We start from the raw sequence: 13,572 nt of genomic DNA on the forward strand, positions 1-13,572 counted from the left end.
GTTAGACAACTCAAATAACTAGAGGACAATTGAGAGTGGGGGGGTGAATCAGTTATCATTCGATTACAAAACTTTAAGCATTCAAAACCTTATTACTGAAATACATAAACTTAATACCAGAATGCATAAACCATAACAAATATAGCAATTAAACATAAGCATAAATCATATAACAGTTACCATCCATCCATAACACTACCACGGTGGGAACCCTACACATACTCAAATAATACTTTTGTAGTAAGTATGGGATTACAATATGAGGGGCCTGCACGTGGAGGAAGGCCAACAACCTAGAGCGCACTACTCATCACAAAAAGGAGCCTCATTGACTACATTAACATCAGACTACAGTCCAGATAGAAGAGTGAACTACAAAGATAACATCTCCTATGCCTGAGTATAGTTTCGGTTAAGCTCTTACAAACCCAATTTAATCACCTATGATTGACCAAACCTTCTACATATGATTACAATATTATTCACACACAGATCATCTCATAACCTTGACCCATGATCTACAAAGAGATCTTACATCATATTTATACCAACCCAGGGCCTAAATAGTTAGGTCAACCACCAAAAAGATAATACAATAAGTTCATAACATAAACCCGCAAACCAATGATCAATCAAGTCAACTTAGGCCGAAAAAAATGTAAACTAATCCTTAAATCCCACTGGTAACGCATTAGGAACATCCTCCAACATGTTACAAAAACCGATCCATAACCTAGATAACGTCGGACCCAAAGTAGGTCGTCATAAACCACATCCAACAACACCGATGAAATGGAACACAAACAAGATAACCAATAGCATCCTGAAAGACATCTAGAAGCCGCACCAACATCACTTATCACATGCATCAAAAGATCTTCAACAAAGCTCTGCCAGTAAAACCCTTATTGGTGACCAAAAGGCTTACTAGATCAAATGATAGCTCCCGAGTCATCAAATCCCAAATCAATTGATCGCGATACACATTTGAATAGCATGAATGATAGATCCAAACCAATTCCACAAACCAAAGTATACCGGCTCATACCGGATCAATATCATAAACCAACCACTCTACCAGAACCAACCGGAAATCAGTAAACAATCAAAACAACTGGTGTTGCCATCAATGACAAAACATCAATGCAACACATAATCAATTCCTCCAAATTGCCAATACTAAATTGATTGGGCCAATGGTTCTTTACCTCGTGCTTTCACGGGGGTAAAAATTTCTATGTTGTTGCACCTGCAGGAACACAGGGTAAGAAAAGTCTTATGTGAAAGGAATTCAATATTGGTGTGGTCGTGGGCACGCGGGGTACACAAAATGCTGTGCTATAACTTACCCTATGCTCCCACAAGGATGAAAGTGAATACAAAGTGATACTCACGGGAATGCGGGGTAATAAAATATAAAGGAAACAAGGTAGAAACCTTTACCTCGCACCCCTATAGGTGAAAAAGGAAAAAAGGTTTCAGACCACAAGAATGTGGGGTACACAGAAAGTAAAAGCAAGAAGCAGTAGATTTACCTTGTGCTCCTATGGGTAGAATGAGTTGGCATAAGGATGAGCCATGGGGATGTGAGTTGGTCTATACATAAAGTGTGTGGGCCTTAATGTTGATGATGTGACGCTACCATGGCTGTCTTGGGTGTAATCAAGTGGGCCCGAATTAAGTGATTCAACATCACCACATGGGGAAGTGATTGCATAGTTGGCCAAAGTCAAACAAATGTGACTAATCTTAGTCATCTAGAGTGTACATAAGGCATCATCTATGGTTCAAATTCAAAAGGAAATCATGGCTATCAAATTCAAATTGTTCATATGAAATCAATAAATGATGACATGATGTGGATTAAAATGCAGTTCAACTAAATTAAATTTGAGGGTTTAGGCTTATTTCTTCACATTGCATTCAAGAAAATAAAAAGAGGAGCTTTACGATGACTAGAGAATTTTAGGCAACTGAGCTGCAAGGGTTTTCAAGAAGATGATTCGACCAATAAGTGCATTTATCTTCTCTGTGTTGTAATTGTGATAGCTAGTGCTGCTTTCTTTGAAGTAAAACTCTAGCTCGTATAAGCTTTCACAATGCCTAAGAAAGGAGAATATTCCAATAAGAAAAAGGATACCTTACTTTAGGTAGTTAAAATTCCAACAGATCCTAGTGCAGAACCTAGTGCTATCCAAGTAGAGCCCAAACCAAAAAATCCCAGGGTTCCTCGAAAAAAGAAAGGACTCAGCTTCAAGCTCACAGGAGTAGACACCTAAAAAGCCTAGGGTCCCACACAAAAAGAAGGAACCAACTCTAGAAAAGGAAAAAACAACAACCAATACAGTAGAGGATGAACCCACAACTAGTGCAGTGCAACCTATCTAAGAAAAGGAAGGTAAAAAATCACACTATGAGGACATATTGGATATCATTCCTAAATCAAGCATAGATAGGAGAGATTGGGGAGAATTTAGGGACAAACATGCACATCGTGAAAGTGCTCACCTTCCTAATTCTAGATGGGACCTCTTAACCTACTTCTATCAAAGAATAAATGAGCCCATTCCATTATCTAACCTTTAGTCTCTTTATTTGACAAAACTTAGTCTCTTTATTTGACAAAACTAATTGTGTCTAATGTATTCATAGAACCAAATTTAATTAGGTTTTTGGCTGCAAAATATGATTATGCATCCAAGACTGTTAGAAATCATGATGGCACAATCCTCGTTGATATAAGTAGAATGACAATTATTGAATGCTTGGTTTGAGCAAACAAGCCTTAACTAAGATAAATCTAGATAAGTTTTGTGGAGATTATGAAAGAAAGAGAAGGAGCCTAAGAGCATATGAAGTGCCTCTCTTCAAGAAGAAAGACTAGGAGGGTAAGAGGGGAATCATATTTGATTAAGAAAAGGAGCCCTTCTTGGTTACACAGTTTGAAAACTATTTTGTTAAGACATACTATACCTTGTGCCAAGTCTTGGGAAAGGATCCAGAGAATATTGTGCTAGTAGGAATGATGATGGTGGCAATAAGAACTCAAGACAAGTATGTAAACCAAGAATATGACTTTTCTTCCTTCATTGAGGAGGATATCCATCAAGGACTGATTAATGTCAGAGAGGATGGTGGGATAGTTGTTTTCATGAAATACTACTCTTTCCCGTGTCACTTAATTTTGCATCAACATAAATATCAATGGAGTGACCGAATGAAGCTAGAATTATTTGATAATGAGGGAAAGAAACTTCCTATACAAAGATGGTGTTATATCTAGGACACTCAATGTGACACATGTAATTTTTCGACCTTTCATGATTGTTTGTTTATAAAAGCGGTCACATGGTGTGGTTATACCTTGGACACACTACCCAAAAGAATGATGCAACTATTGAGGGCCAATGCATAAATAATTAATGAGTCAAGTGAGTACAATCATGGTGATTGGTTCTTCTTTTTGGACTACACTCTTATTAGAATACATGGTTGCCCACAAGCCCCACACCAACTACCATTAAATATTTCCCCAAGATTGGAATTCTTAGAGTTCATCTGTCAATTAATGTGGAGAGAGAAAGCATATAAGGAAAAACAGAGGAAAGGCATCTTCGTTCCTTGATGTGTAAGGTACTATGAATTTTCTATTAGTGCTAACACTTTAGAACATGTTCAAAACCACATAAATAGAAAATATTCTTTGAAGCTTGGGCAAAGAAAAAATTATGACCTCGAAGGATCCATGAAGTGGTTAATGGACAAATATTTGAACAGTGGATCTTATTTTCATGAATTATGTTATGCCGAGGATGTAAAAAGAAATTGCTATGATTCTAGGGAAGTGGTGCAAAGAAGAAAGAAATGGGCTATTTTCTTAAACTTTGAATCATAAAGAAAGAAGTGGGATCCGCGTTTTGTAGGTTTTTATCTAGAGGAAAAGAATGAGGTCAAGAGGATTGAACTAATGATTAGAAATTTTGAAAGTATTTACATTGGGAATGTTGTTTCAAAAGCTAAAAGGCCACTAGTGGAAGAAAGGCTTGTGGCAAAATCACCAATAATTGAATAAGTACTAGAAAATGTGTCACATAGAGCTAAGCAAAAGCAACCAAATGTACCTTCTCAAGAAGAAGAAATGTTAGAATATGCGCCCCTAAGCTTGGAGGATCTCATGGCTAAAAGAAGAGAGAGTGTGCTACTCTATGAAATTGCAACTCAAGTGCCACCACAACAAAGATTAGGTACACCAATTGTATTATATAAAGTGATAAAACACACTGGTGACACCAAAGAAGTAACTCATACATTACAAAGTTTAGTTGGTGAAGAAAAGGTAGACTAACCCCTAAGGTCTCCTCCAAGGGAATATGCTCCAGACAGATAGCCACAAGAAAGAATAAATGAGTTTGCACCAATTCCCTTTGATAAAATTGATGATGAATGGGCAACAATTGTTGCCAAATTCTTATCAGATGATGAGTTTATAAAACTCCAGAATTAAAGGGCTTATGGTTGAGAATGAAAGGGCAATCAAAAGGTATTGAGCAACAAGAATTGGCAACTCTTGATGAGTTGAATCTTGAACATGCGACACCTGAAGAAGCACAAAACATGGTCAAAGAAAGTGGCAAGCTATTAGTTCCATCCTGGAATCTTGAAGACACATTCTTATTGGATTAAATAAGGCAACAACAAGATCCATTATTTATTGTTGAATTTACTAATGAAAAGGATGTTAGTGGGACATGTTATCATCCAACCCTGAAGGCATTATCTCAATGGGCTACAACCCTTAGAATAAGAAATCCATGATTTTTGATTGGAGTAGAAGAGACCATAGGTGATGGTGCTATGATAAGAACATTGAAAGATACTACTATTGTGGAAGCAACAACCATCACCATGCACTCGACCATGTTTGATAGGGATTACACTTTGTGATTTTCTTTATTGAGTCCAGTAAGACCTCTGTCACATTTGTAGGCTAGAGTTCTGCTATTGAAGTACTAGATGTCTGCCCAACTGTTTTCACAATATCCATGTTGCTGGTTTTAGTGATAACCTTGATTGTTTTGACCTCTGGTAGGTTTGTTTGTGTTTGCATTTCTATTAGCAAAGGTTTAGGCTTTTCAGTTTTAGCCGGTGGCACTGTCTCGGTCTGAACCTGTTTCTGTTCCAGTTTCTCCATCTGTGTCTCAGAAAGTTTCTCTAAGCTCTCAACAATTGGTTTCTCAGATGTAGTCTCTGTATGCACTTCCGGTTTCTTAGTTTGTACGTCTGCACTGTCCATTGCTGGTTCTCCTGATTGTTTTTTAGTTTTATCTACCAGTTCTTCTAATGTTTTACCAGTGGTATCTTCTGCCGATTGCTCTGTTTGAGTAGGTTTTTCTGTGCCTATGTTTATAGTATCATTGACCTCAACCTCAACATCTGCAGTCGGTGGCTCAGTAGCCACATCTTTCTTTTTATCCTCAGTGGTTTCTCTGTCAACCACAACATTTACTTCTTGTGTGTCTATATTCATAGTGTACAAAATTTTGGATTCAGGATTTGTATCCTTTAGAGGAGTCTCCATACTCTCAGTAGCCGGTTGTGTGTCAACTATTTCTACCGGTGGAGTATTTGAAGGAGGTGGGGCTAAGTTATCAGTTATCTTTAGGCTTGGAGGTCCACCTACCTTACCTTTCCCCTTATCCTTGTCCTTTTGGTATACCCTGATGGTCTTAGGTCTTAGTAGCTCTTCTTGTTTCTCTTTTTCAACAAGGAATATGTCCCATTGGTTTGTGGTTTCTTCTGTTATCTAATTCACTCTCCCTGCCATCAGTTCTACATGCCGGTGAGCAGTTGAAAATACTGTCCAGTTGGCCTCACTGATTAATTTGTCTATCTCATCAAGTCAGTTTATTGGATGCACTGCAAGTAATTTTTCAATTTTTATCTTCTTGTCCAGCTCAACAATGGCTACCCTTCTAGCTTCTAGTCTTCTATACAAATCATTAGGTATTTCATCAACAATTTCCATCAAAAATTTCTTGTATATATCCAGGTGTAAAATTACACTATTTTCTATGCTTTCTTTGTCATTAGCGGAAAGTGTGTTGTACAGTTTGCTAATGTTTTTCAACTTTCCATCTTTTGTTAGTTCACTAAGGAGTTTATCCAGTGGAGAAATATCTTGTTTTACCTTCTTCTTCTTCTTAGGAGTTAACTTCTTAACTGAAGGCCTCACTATCTGTTGCTATTGTCTTGTTTTTCTAGGAGTGAGTGAGGGTACCGGTGAGCGTTTTCTTTTCCTTTCTACCCTTTTGAATACCGCCGGCATATCACTCTCAGAGGAAGTTGCAACTGGTGAAAGATGAGTTTCCAGTTGAAGTCCTTCCAACTCACTTTCTTTGATACCAGTTTGCTTCAATACATCTTCCTTAAGTGCTTTTGCTTGTCTAGTGCCTTTCCTTACTGTTTGTTCAACTTTCTTAACTCTTTTCCTAGACTGAATACCACTTTTTATTGTTTCAACACTGCCAAAGACTTTCTCAGAGGGTTCTTTTGGTGCTTCAAGGAGGGATTTTGCATAAGTTTCAATAATGTTATCATCTGTTTCATATTCCATTTCAGTTACCCAGATTGTCCTAGGGACAATTGTCTCCATCTAGATTTCATCCTTTTTAATTACAAAGCATATTTCCTTCTGATATTTATCTACAATTGCCTGTGACAGTCTTATTCTTGTCTTCATTCGAGCCTTTAGTGCTTGAAAATGTTCATTTATATTTTTCTCTCTGTTTTCTCCCATGTTGTTTAATAGATCCAATAGTTGCTTTCCTACCGGTATATCAAAGCCAAAATCTTTTCTACCAATACCGGGTACTTGCTTAGTAATGTACAACATTAAACATACAAGTAAATTTCCAAATCTAAAGGTTCCTTTCTTATCTCCTTTGATCTTTTTCAGATTGTCTATCAATTTGTAAAGCGGAAAATCGCGATCGAACCCTAGTTGCTCTCCCCTCTTCCAACTCCGAGGAGAGAGAAGGGAGATTCACTAGGGTTGATGGTTTTCACTTAGGGGAGAGACTTTACATTCAAAAGAGGGGTTGAAACCCACAAGATCCAATCCCACGCAATGCAAGATTGGATGCTAAATGTGTTTCAAGGGTTAAGAAAGCAAGGCTACCCTCTTTTGTAAAGAATGTTGATAGAAGAATTAAGCTAGGAATGCATAGAAAGTGAGAGAGATTCACTTATAAACTGAGATAGGAATACAGTATGAAGCTGCGGACCTGGAATTAGCAGTAAAATGTCGATACGGCACTGTCCTGCAAATTTGAGCAAAAGTTGTCGGGACGATGGCGCCCGGCGCCACGGTCCTTTGAAAAATCCGCGAAACAAAGGGGGATCTGTTCGTCTCTGCACAAGGATTCCAGATCTTCAATTTCAGCTGCGTACCTGCAACCTACACATAGAAAAGCGAAGATGATTGGGGGGTTAGGGATTAGGGGTTTGCCTTTAGGTCAAACCCCGGTTTTGGAATTAACCAAGAAATGAGCAATGCTGTAAAATGTAAATGTCTGTAATGTAAAACAAGTACTAATACCTTGTTGTAAGGATGTTTGTATCCTTATGTACGAAGGTATAGATGTTGTATGTTGTATGTTGTAGTAGTATGTAGTAAGTGATCTCCTTTTCAATGGTTGAATCCTTGTCTTGAATGCAACACTTAGCCTTGAATGGAGACTTGAAATGATCAATTGCTTGAAGGAATGCTTGAATGCTTGAGTATAGTTTCCACGCCTTGTACACATATGTCCTTCTTACCCAAATGGGAGAGGCAACTGTAGTTTATATACTTGTCATTTAGGGCTGATAGACTGATTTTCCCGACCTTAGGCCGACCAGGAAAGATAATTTTCCAATTTGCAAACATAAAGACCCGAAGTCCAAAAGAGACCGGGCCCAAAATAGGACCCAGGGACCAGGGCGTTGGGCGCCCTGTGGGCGCTCTGGTCCCACCTCCCGGGACAGCAGGGTGCAAAGGAGGTTCAGGCCAGGGTGCAAGAAAATGCAGTTTTCAGTGTCATAATCAGGTTTCGGGGTCTCCATTCAGGTTGCGTGTTGCGTCGCCATTGTGAAGACCGAAATGCAGTCGAAATTGCAAGTGTCGCAATTTTAGGACGCTACACAATTCATCTTTGAGCCATTCACACACATCTATTCTAGCATTATCATTAACCATGTCATATGCACTTTTAATACATAGGCTAGATACTGAGTTCAATCTATTTGCATGCGTAGTTTTGTAGCCTAAAATCATACTGATAAATCTAACATTGATGTCCTTCACATCATTTACCCTTAGAGACCTTTTGTCAAATGTTGCGCTGGTTAGATCCATCACTGTGTCATTTGAGACTGTGAGACATGGACCAACTCTGATACCATGTGAGATTTTGCCAAGATCAAGAGGCAATGGAAAGCATAAATAAGAGAGACAAAATATATGATAGAAATAAACTGTATTCTATCCAGATGAAAATACTGATCAACTGGATCATCAATCGATGTTGTTTATATAATGAATATGAGTCTGCTTATATAGGCAAGGCTATATGGATATGTGAGCACACAAACATGACATGTGGCTCAAGAAGAAACAAGGGTAGGTAGGAAATAGGTGTGGGTAGGTAGGAGAAACAATATAATATTCCACATGAGGTGGATCACCCACTGAATGTGGAGTATAACAACAAGATCAACACCATAAAAGGTGGAAATTATCCTACACACACTATCTCAATGTGGCACAAACACCCAAGTGTCTCATACCCAAACTACTATGAAATGCATGTACCTAAGTAAACTTAAGTAGGGTGTAATAATATCCAAGATGAATAATTATTTACATCAACACCCCCCCTTAAGTGCAACTTAGGGGAATGCACTTAAGTCTACAATGCAACTAAGAAATGCAAGATGGGTCCCAGCTACGAGGCCATGTTAGGTACCCATGCACAAATGCAAATGCATGCAAACCAATGCAATGAAATCTCTCACAAAGCGGGGAAAGAGAGAAAAAACCAATGGGAAAAAACCCTCCCCCAAAAGAGAGATGAAAACTAGATACAAAGAACTCTCATAGAAGTATGTGAAGGACAAAACCCCATGTGAGGAAAAAGTCCCCCCCATATGAGAGAAGTAGAAGAGAGACTAGGAAGCCCCCCCTCAATCTGGAATCTGCACCAATGATAGAAGCTTGAAGATGAATGAAGAAACTGCTCCATGAACGTCGAACAACATTCCTCCCCTTAGGAAGAAACAAAACCAAAGGTGTATCCATGAAGTCTCCCCAACCATGAAAGGAAGATGTAGGAAAAATACTCATGATGAAAGGAATCTCTAAAATCTGCTCAAGTGTCCCCATGTCGATGCTGAAGGTTACCCCCTCCAAAGGTGGTAAACTGCGCCACACTGCTGAAAAAGGCACTCCAAGATCTAGCGGAGATGAATGTAGAACAATGTCCAAAGACTCATATGTCTCCTCAAAAGATAAAGAGACCTCCTCCAAGTGTTGTACAAAAGTATCCACAATCATGTCAACCTCTAAAGATTGATCATGTAGAGAATGCACAAGAGGGTCAGAGTTATCCCTCGCAATAATCAAAGAAGGATCATCTTCATCAAAGAGAAAATGAATGTCATGAATGGTGTCTCCCAAATTTGCAATGTAGAAGTCCACAAACAAACCTGCAATGTCTGTCAAGTAGGCATCCCTATCAATTGAAGCTGGAAGACATAAAATATCTTGCTGCACTGAATCATAAGAAGGCAAAACTGTCGCACTAGTTGCATCATCAGGTGCAATAGGTGGTGTGATATCAATAGAAGGAGATGAAATGCAAGGCTCAAGAACGGGGTCACATGTGAGAATCCCCAAGTTCAAATGCCCAAAGTTCTCCTCAAAATCTGAATTATCAACATAGGAAGAACCAACCTTATGAATAGGACCAAAATCTGAAAAAGAGTACAACTGAGATGAATGATCAACCACCCCAGTCGCAATGATAGCTCCACTCTCCAAGTCTCTAATGATAACTGAATCAGGTGTGAAGTCCATAGTTTTCTTAGTTGCCCCATGTGTGATTTGATAGATGGAAAGAAGGTTATTTGTCAAGTGGGGTACACACAACACATCATTGAACGAGTTATCCCCAATGGCAATAGATCCTTTCCCAATCACATCCATGTATGTATGATTGCCCATCAAAATATGTGGCATGTGGCAAGGCTCAAATGTAGAAAACATAGACTGCAAAGATGCCATATGATGAGAAGCCCTTGAATCTAGAAGCCATCTCCTTGAATCATGACTTGTAGTAGCACAAAGAGCTTGTCCCTTTCCTTTATTTGTCCCAAAAGAGCGATCCTTTCCTTTATCCTTGGAAGAAGAAGCCGATGTAGACATTTTAGAAGGTAGGTTGATTCTGTTCTTCTCAAGAAGATTCTTCAACTCATCAATATCCTTCTTATAACAATGATGTTCATCATGTTCTGACTTCTTGAAATATCCACAAAATAGATTGTCCTTATATGATTTCCTCTTAGGTGAGAATGGTGAATCACCTTGTTGTGGAGAGGAAGATTGTGCTCCATCTTGTTGTGGTTTTGACTTAAGTAGCTTTTGATTCTTGTCTTTTCCTTGATTACTTTGATTCCCTTTGTTAGCCACCAAAGCTTGTGACTTTGAAGATTTGAGAATCCCCATCGTGGTCAACTTAGATTGCTCAAGTATCAACATCTCCGTGAATGAATCAAATGAGGGAAAAGTGTATGAGGAACCTTGAGCTAACCTATGGGTGTGAAAGCTAGATACAAAGGTTGCATACTCTGAAGGAAGCTTGTCCAACAAGTTATAAACCAATTGAGCATCTTTTTTGTCAATTCCACAATCCTTTAGCTTTTCTCTTAGCTCAATTGCTTTTGTGACATAATCTTGGATTGTATCAAAATCATTGGGATCCAAAGTTGTGAGTTCACTATCAAGCTTGTAGCCATTAATCTCATCAACTTGACCATACAATTTCTTAAAAATATCCCAAGCCTCTTTAATTGTTGTACACTTATCAATGTGAAAAACGAGGTCATCTGATATATAATTTCTAAGAGTTCCAAGTGCCATAGCATTCTTAGTAAGCCATTCAATTTGAGCATTAGGCTCAGCCTTAGGATTAGGTGGTGCTGTAATAGTTTCATTTACATAATGAATGAGTCCTTTTTCCATTAGTTTACTCCATGCCTTAATTTTCCATGATGTATAATTATGAGGAGTTAAAAGTGAAAATTTAGGAGAACCCATAGCACCAAAATGAAAAAACACAAGATAGAGAGAGGCACAATCACACAATACACCCCCCCAAAATGGTGATTTTGGCACTTTATACTTAGTGCATATACAATGGGCCACTTGAAAAATAAGGCAAAGTAGACTTCTGATTTCAATTTACAACTTCTCAAAATGAGATCTAAGAGACTTCAACAAATACTACTAGTGATCTAAACTGAGATCCAAGCGAAATGCAAGTACCAAATATGCCAAGAATGGCCAAATATTGAAAGTACAATTTCTACTTAAAATCATTGAAAACAAATGGCAGATTATGAAAGTACATAAAAAAATATGCACTTTCAAAAAAAATGGCACCTGAAAAGGAGTCCATATGAGCCCAAATGAAGCCTCCAAAGCTGTAAAAATTGGGATTTCATGATTTCCAAAAAACCTGTATCTGAAAATTAGAAAAATTCTGCACCACTGTACAGATCTCGAAATTATACCCCAAAACAAAAAAAATTGCTCGAAAAAACGAGTCCGGATGAGTGAGATATCGCTATTTGAAAAATGCCTGCAAAATTATAATTTCTAGAAAATTTCCGCTGCAGCGTCAAACTTCAAATGCCTCTAGATTTGGCCTCCGAAGTCCGATTTGGATGAAACAAAAGGCAAAACTGACTTTCTTGGACCTCCTCAATCCAATCATAACCTCAGATTTGACCCATCAAACTTCAATAAAAACCTGCAATAGAAAGATCCAAAATGCAAACCCCAAGTAGCATCAAATTTCTCTCAATTAGCAAACCAATGACACTCTAATGGCTCTGATACCATGTGAGACATGGACCAACTCTGATACCATGTGAGATTTTTCCAAGATCAAGAGGCAATGAAAAGCACAAATAAGAGAGACAAAATATATGATAGAAATAAACTGTATTCTATCAAGATGAAAATACTGATCAACTGGATCATCAATCGATGTTGTTTATACAATGAATATGAGCCTGCTTATATAGGCAAGGCTATATGGATATGTGAGCACACAAACATGACATGTGGCTCAATAAGAAATAAGGGTAGGTAGGAAATAGGTGTGGGTAGGTAGGAGAAACAATATAATATTCCACATGAGGTGGATCACCCATTGAATGTGGAGTGTAACAACAAGATCAACACCATAAAAGGTGGAAATTCTCCTATACACACTATCTCAATGTGGCACAAACACCCAAGTGTCTCATACCAAACTACTATGAAATGCATGTACCTAAGTAAACTTAAGTAAGGTGTAATAATATCCAAGTTGAATAATTATTTACACCAACAAAGACCCTTTTAGTTCTATTAGGTCTGCTATTGGTGGAAGGTAACCCTGTTACTGCTTTAACGACTTCTTTTGTGATCTTATGAATTGAATCCAACTAGAAGAATTCACCATGGACTCTTCTTAGGACTATTCTTATCACATCTTTAGGAAAATCAGGAATGCTAAGAATATCCACAAAACCTAGGGTTTCTACTACCTTGTGTTCCGGTTTGATATTGCCATTTTCATCACAAATCATAGTTCTATACATTTTCTTGATTTCATCATCTCCTAATTCCTCTATATGACAGTGTATGTATATTCTAGGATCTTCAACATATACTACTCCTTTAGGAATTTGAGAGAATGCACCTATGTTATCAGCTTTCTTAGCTATTTCGGGAACAAGCTTGAATACGGGTCTAGGGCGCTTGATAACCTCAATCACAGTAGGGTTTGCTATAAATTCAAGAACAGAGGAGGATGCCATGTTTATAAATACCTTAATCTACCTTAGGGATGAGTGCTTGGATGAACTGCTTCTCTTTTTCGCTAAAGATGCCTTCACTCGGGAATTTTCGCGCTCTCGAAGATTTGAATGCTTGGTGAATTAAAAAAAAGAGCCAAAACACTTGCTTTATAATGTTATTTTCTCCAACTATCGCATTTAATGCTTGCCGGTTAAGTCACAACTTAACTCATCTATCGGTAAAGAAGTAATTCAACTTCTCACCATCAACCGAGGGTATAATAGCATGTTTTTCAATTAGTTTCCAAACCCTCAAAGAATTTTCCTTCAGTTAGATGAAGAGTCTCTTGCCGGTGGAGTGTTACTTTGTTCTGCCAGTGGAGGAGTATTCCCATCAACATTCTGATCTGACTTTCTGATCCATTTTTTTGAGAATTCTTGCTTTACCTCTTCAACCTTTTCTTTACC

The sequence above is a fragment of the Cryptomeria japonica genome, chromosome 5 (genome assembly GCF_030272615.1).
Source record: "Cryptomeria japonica chromosome 5, Sugi_1.0, whole genome shotgun sequence".
Classification (NCBI taxonomy): domain Eukaryota; kingdom Viridiplantae; phylum Streptophyta; class Pinopsida; order Cupressales; family Cupressaceae; genus Cryptomeria; species Cryptomeria japonica.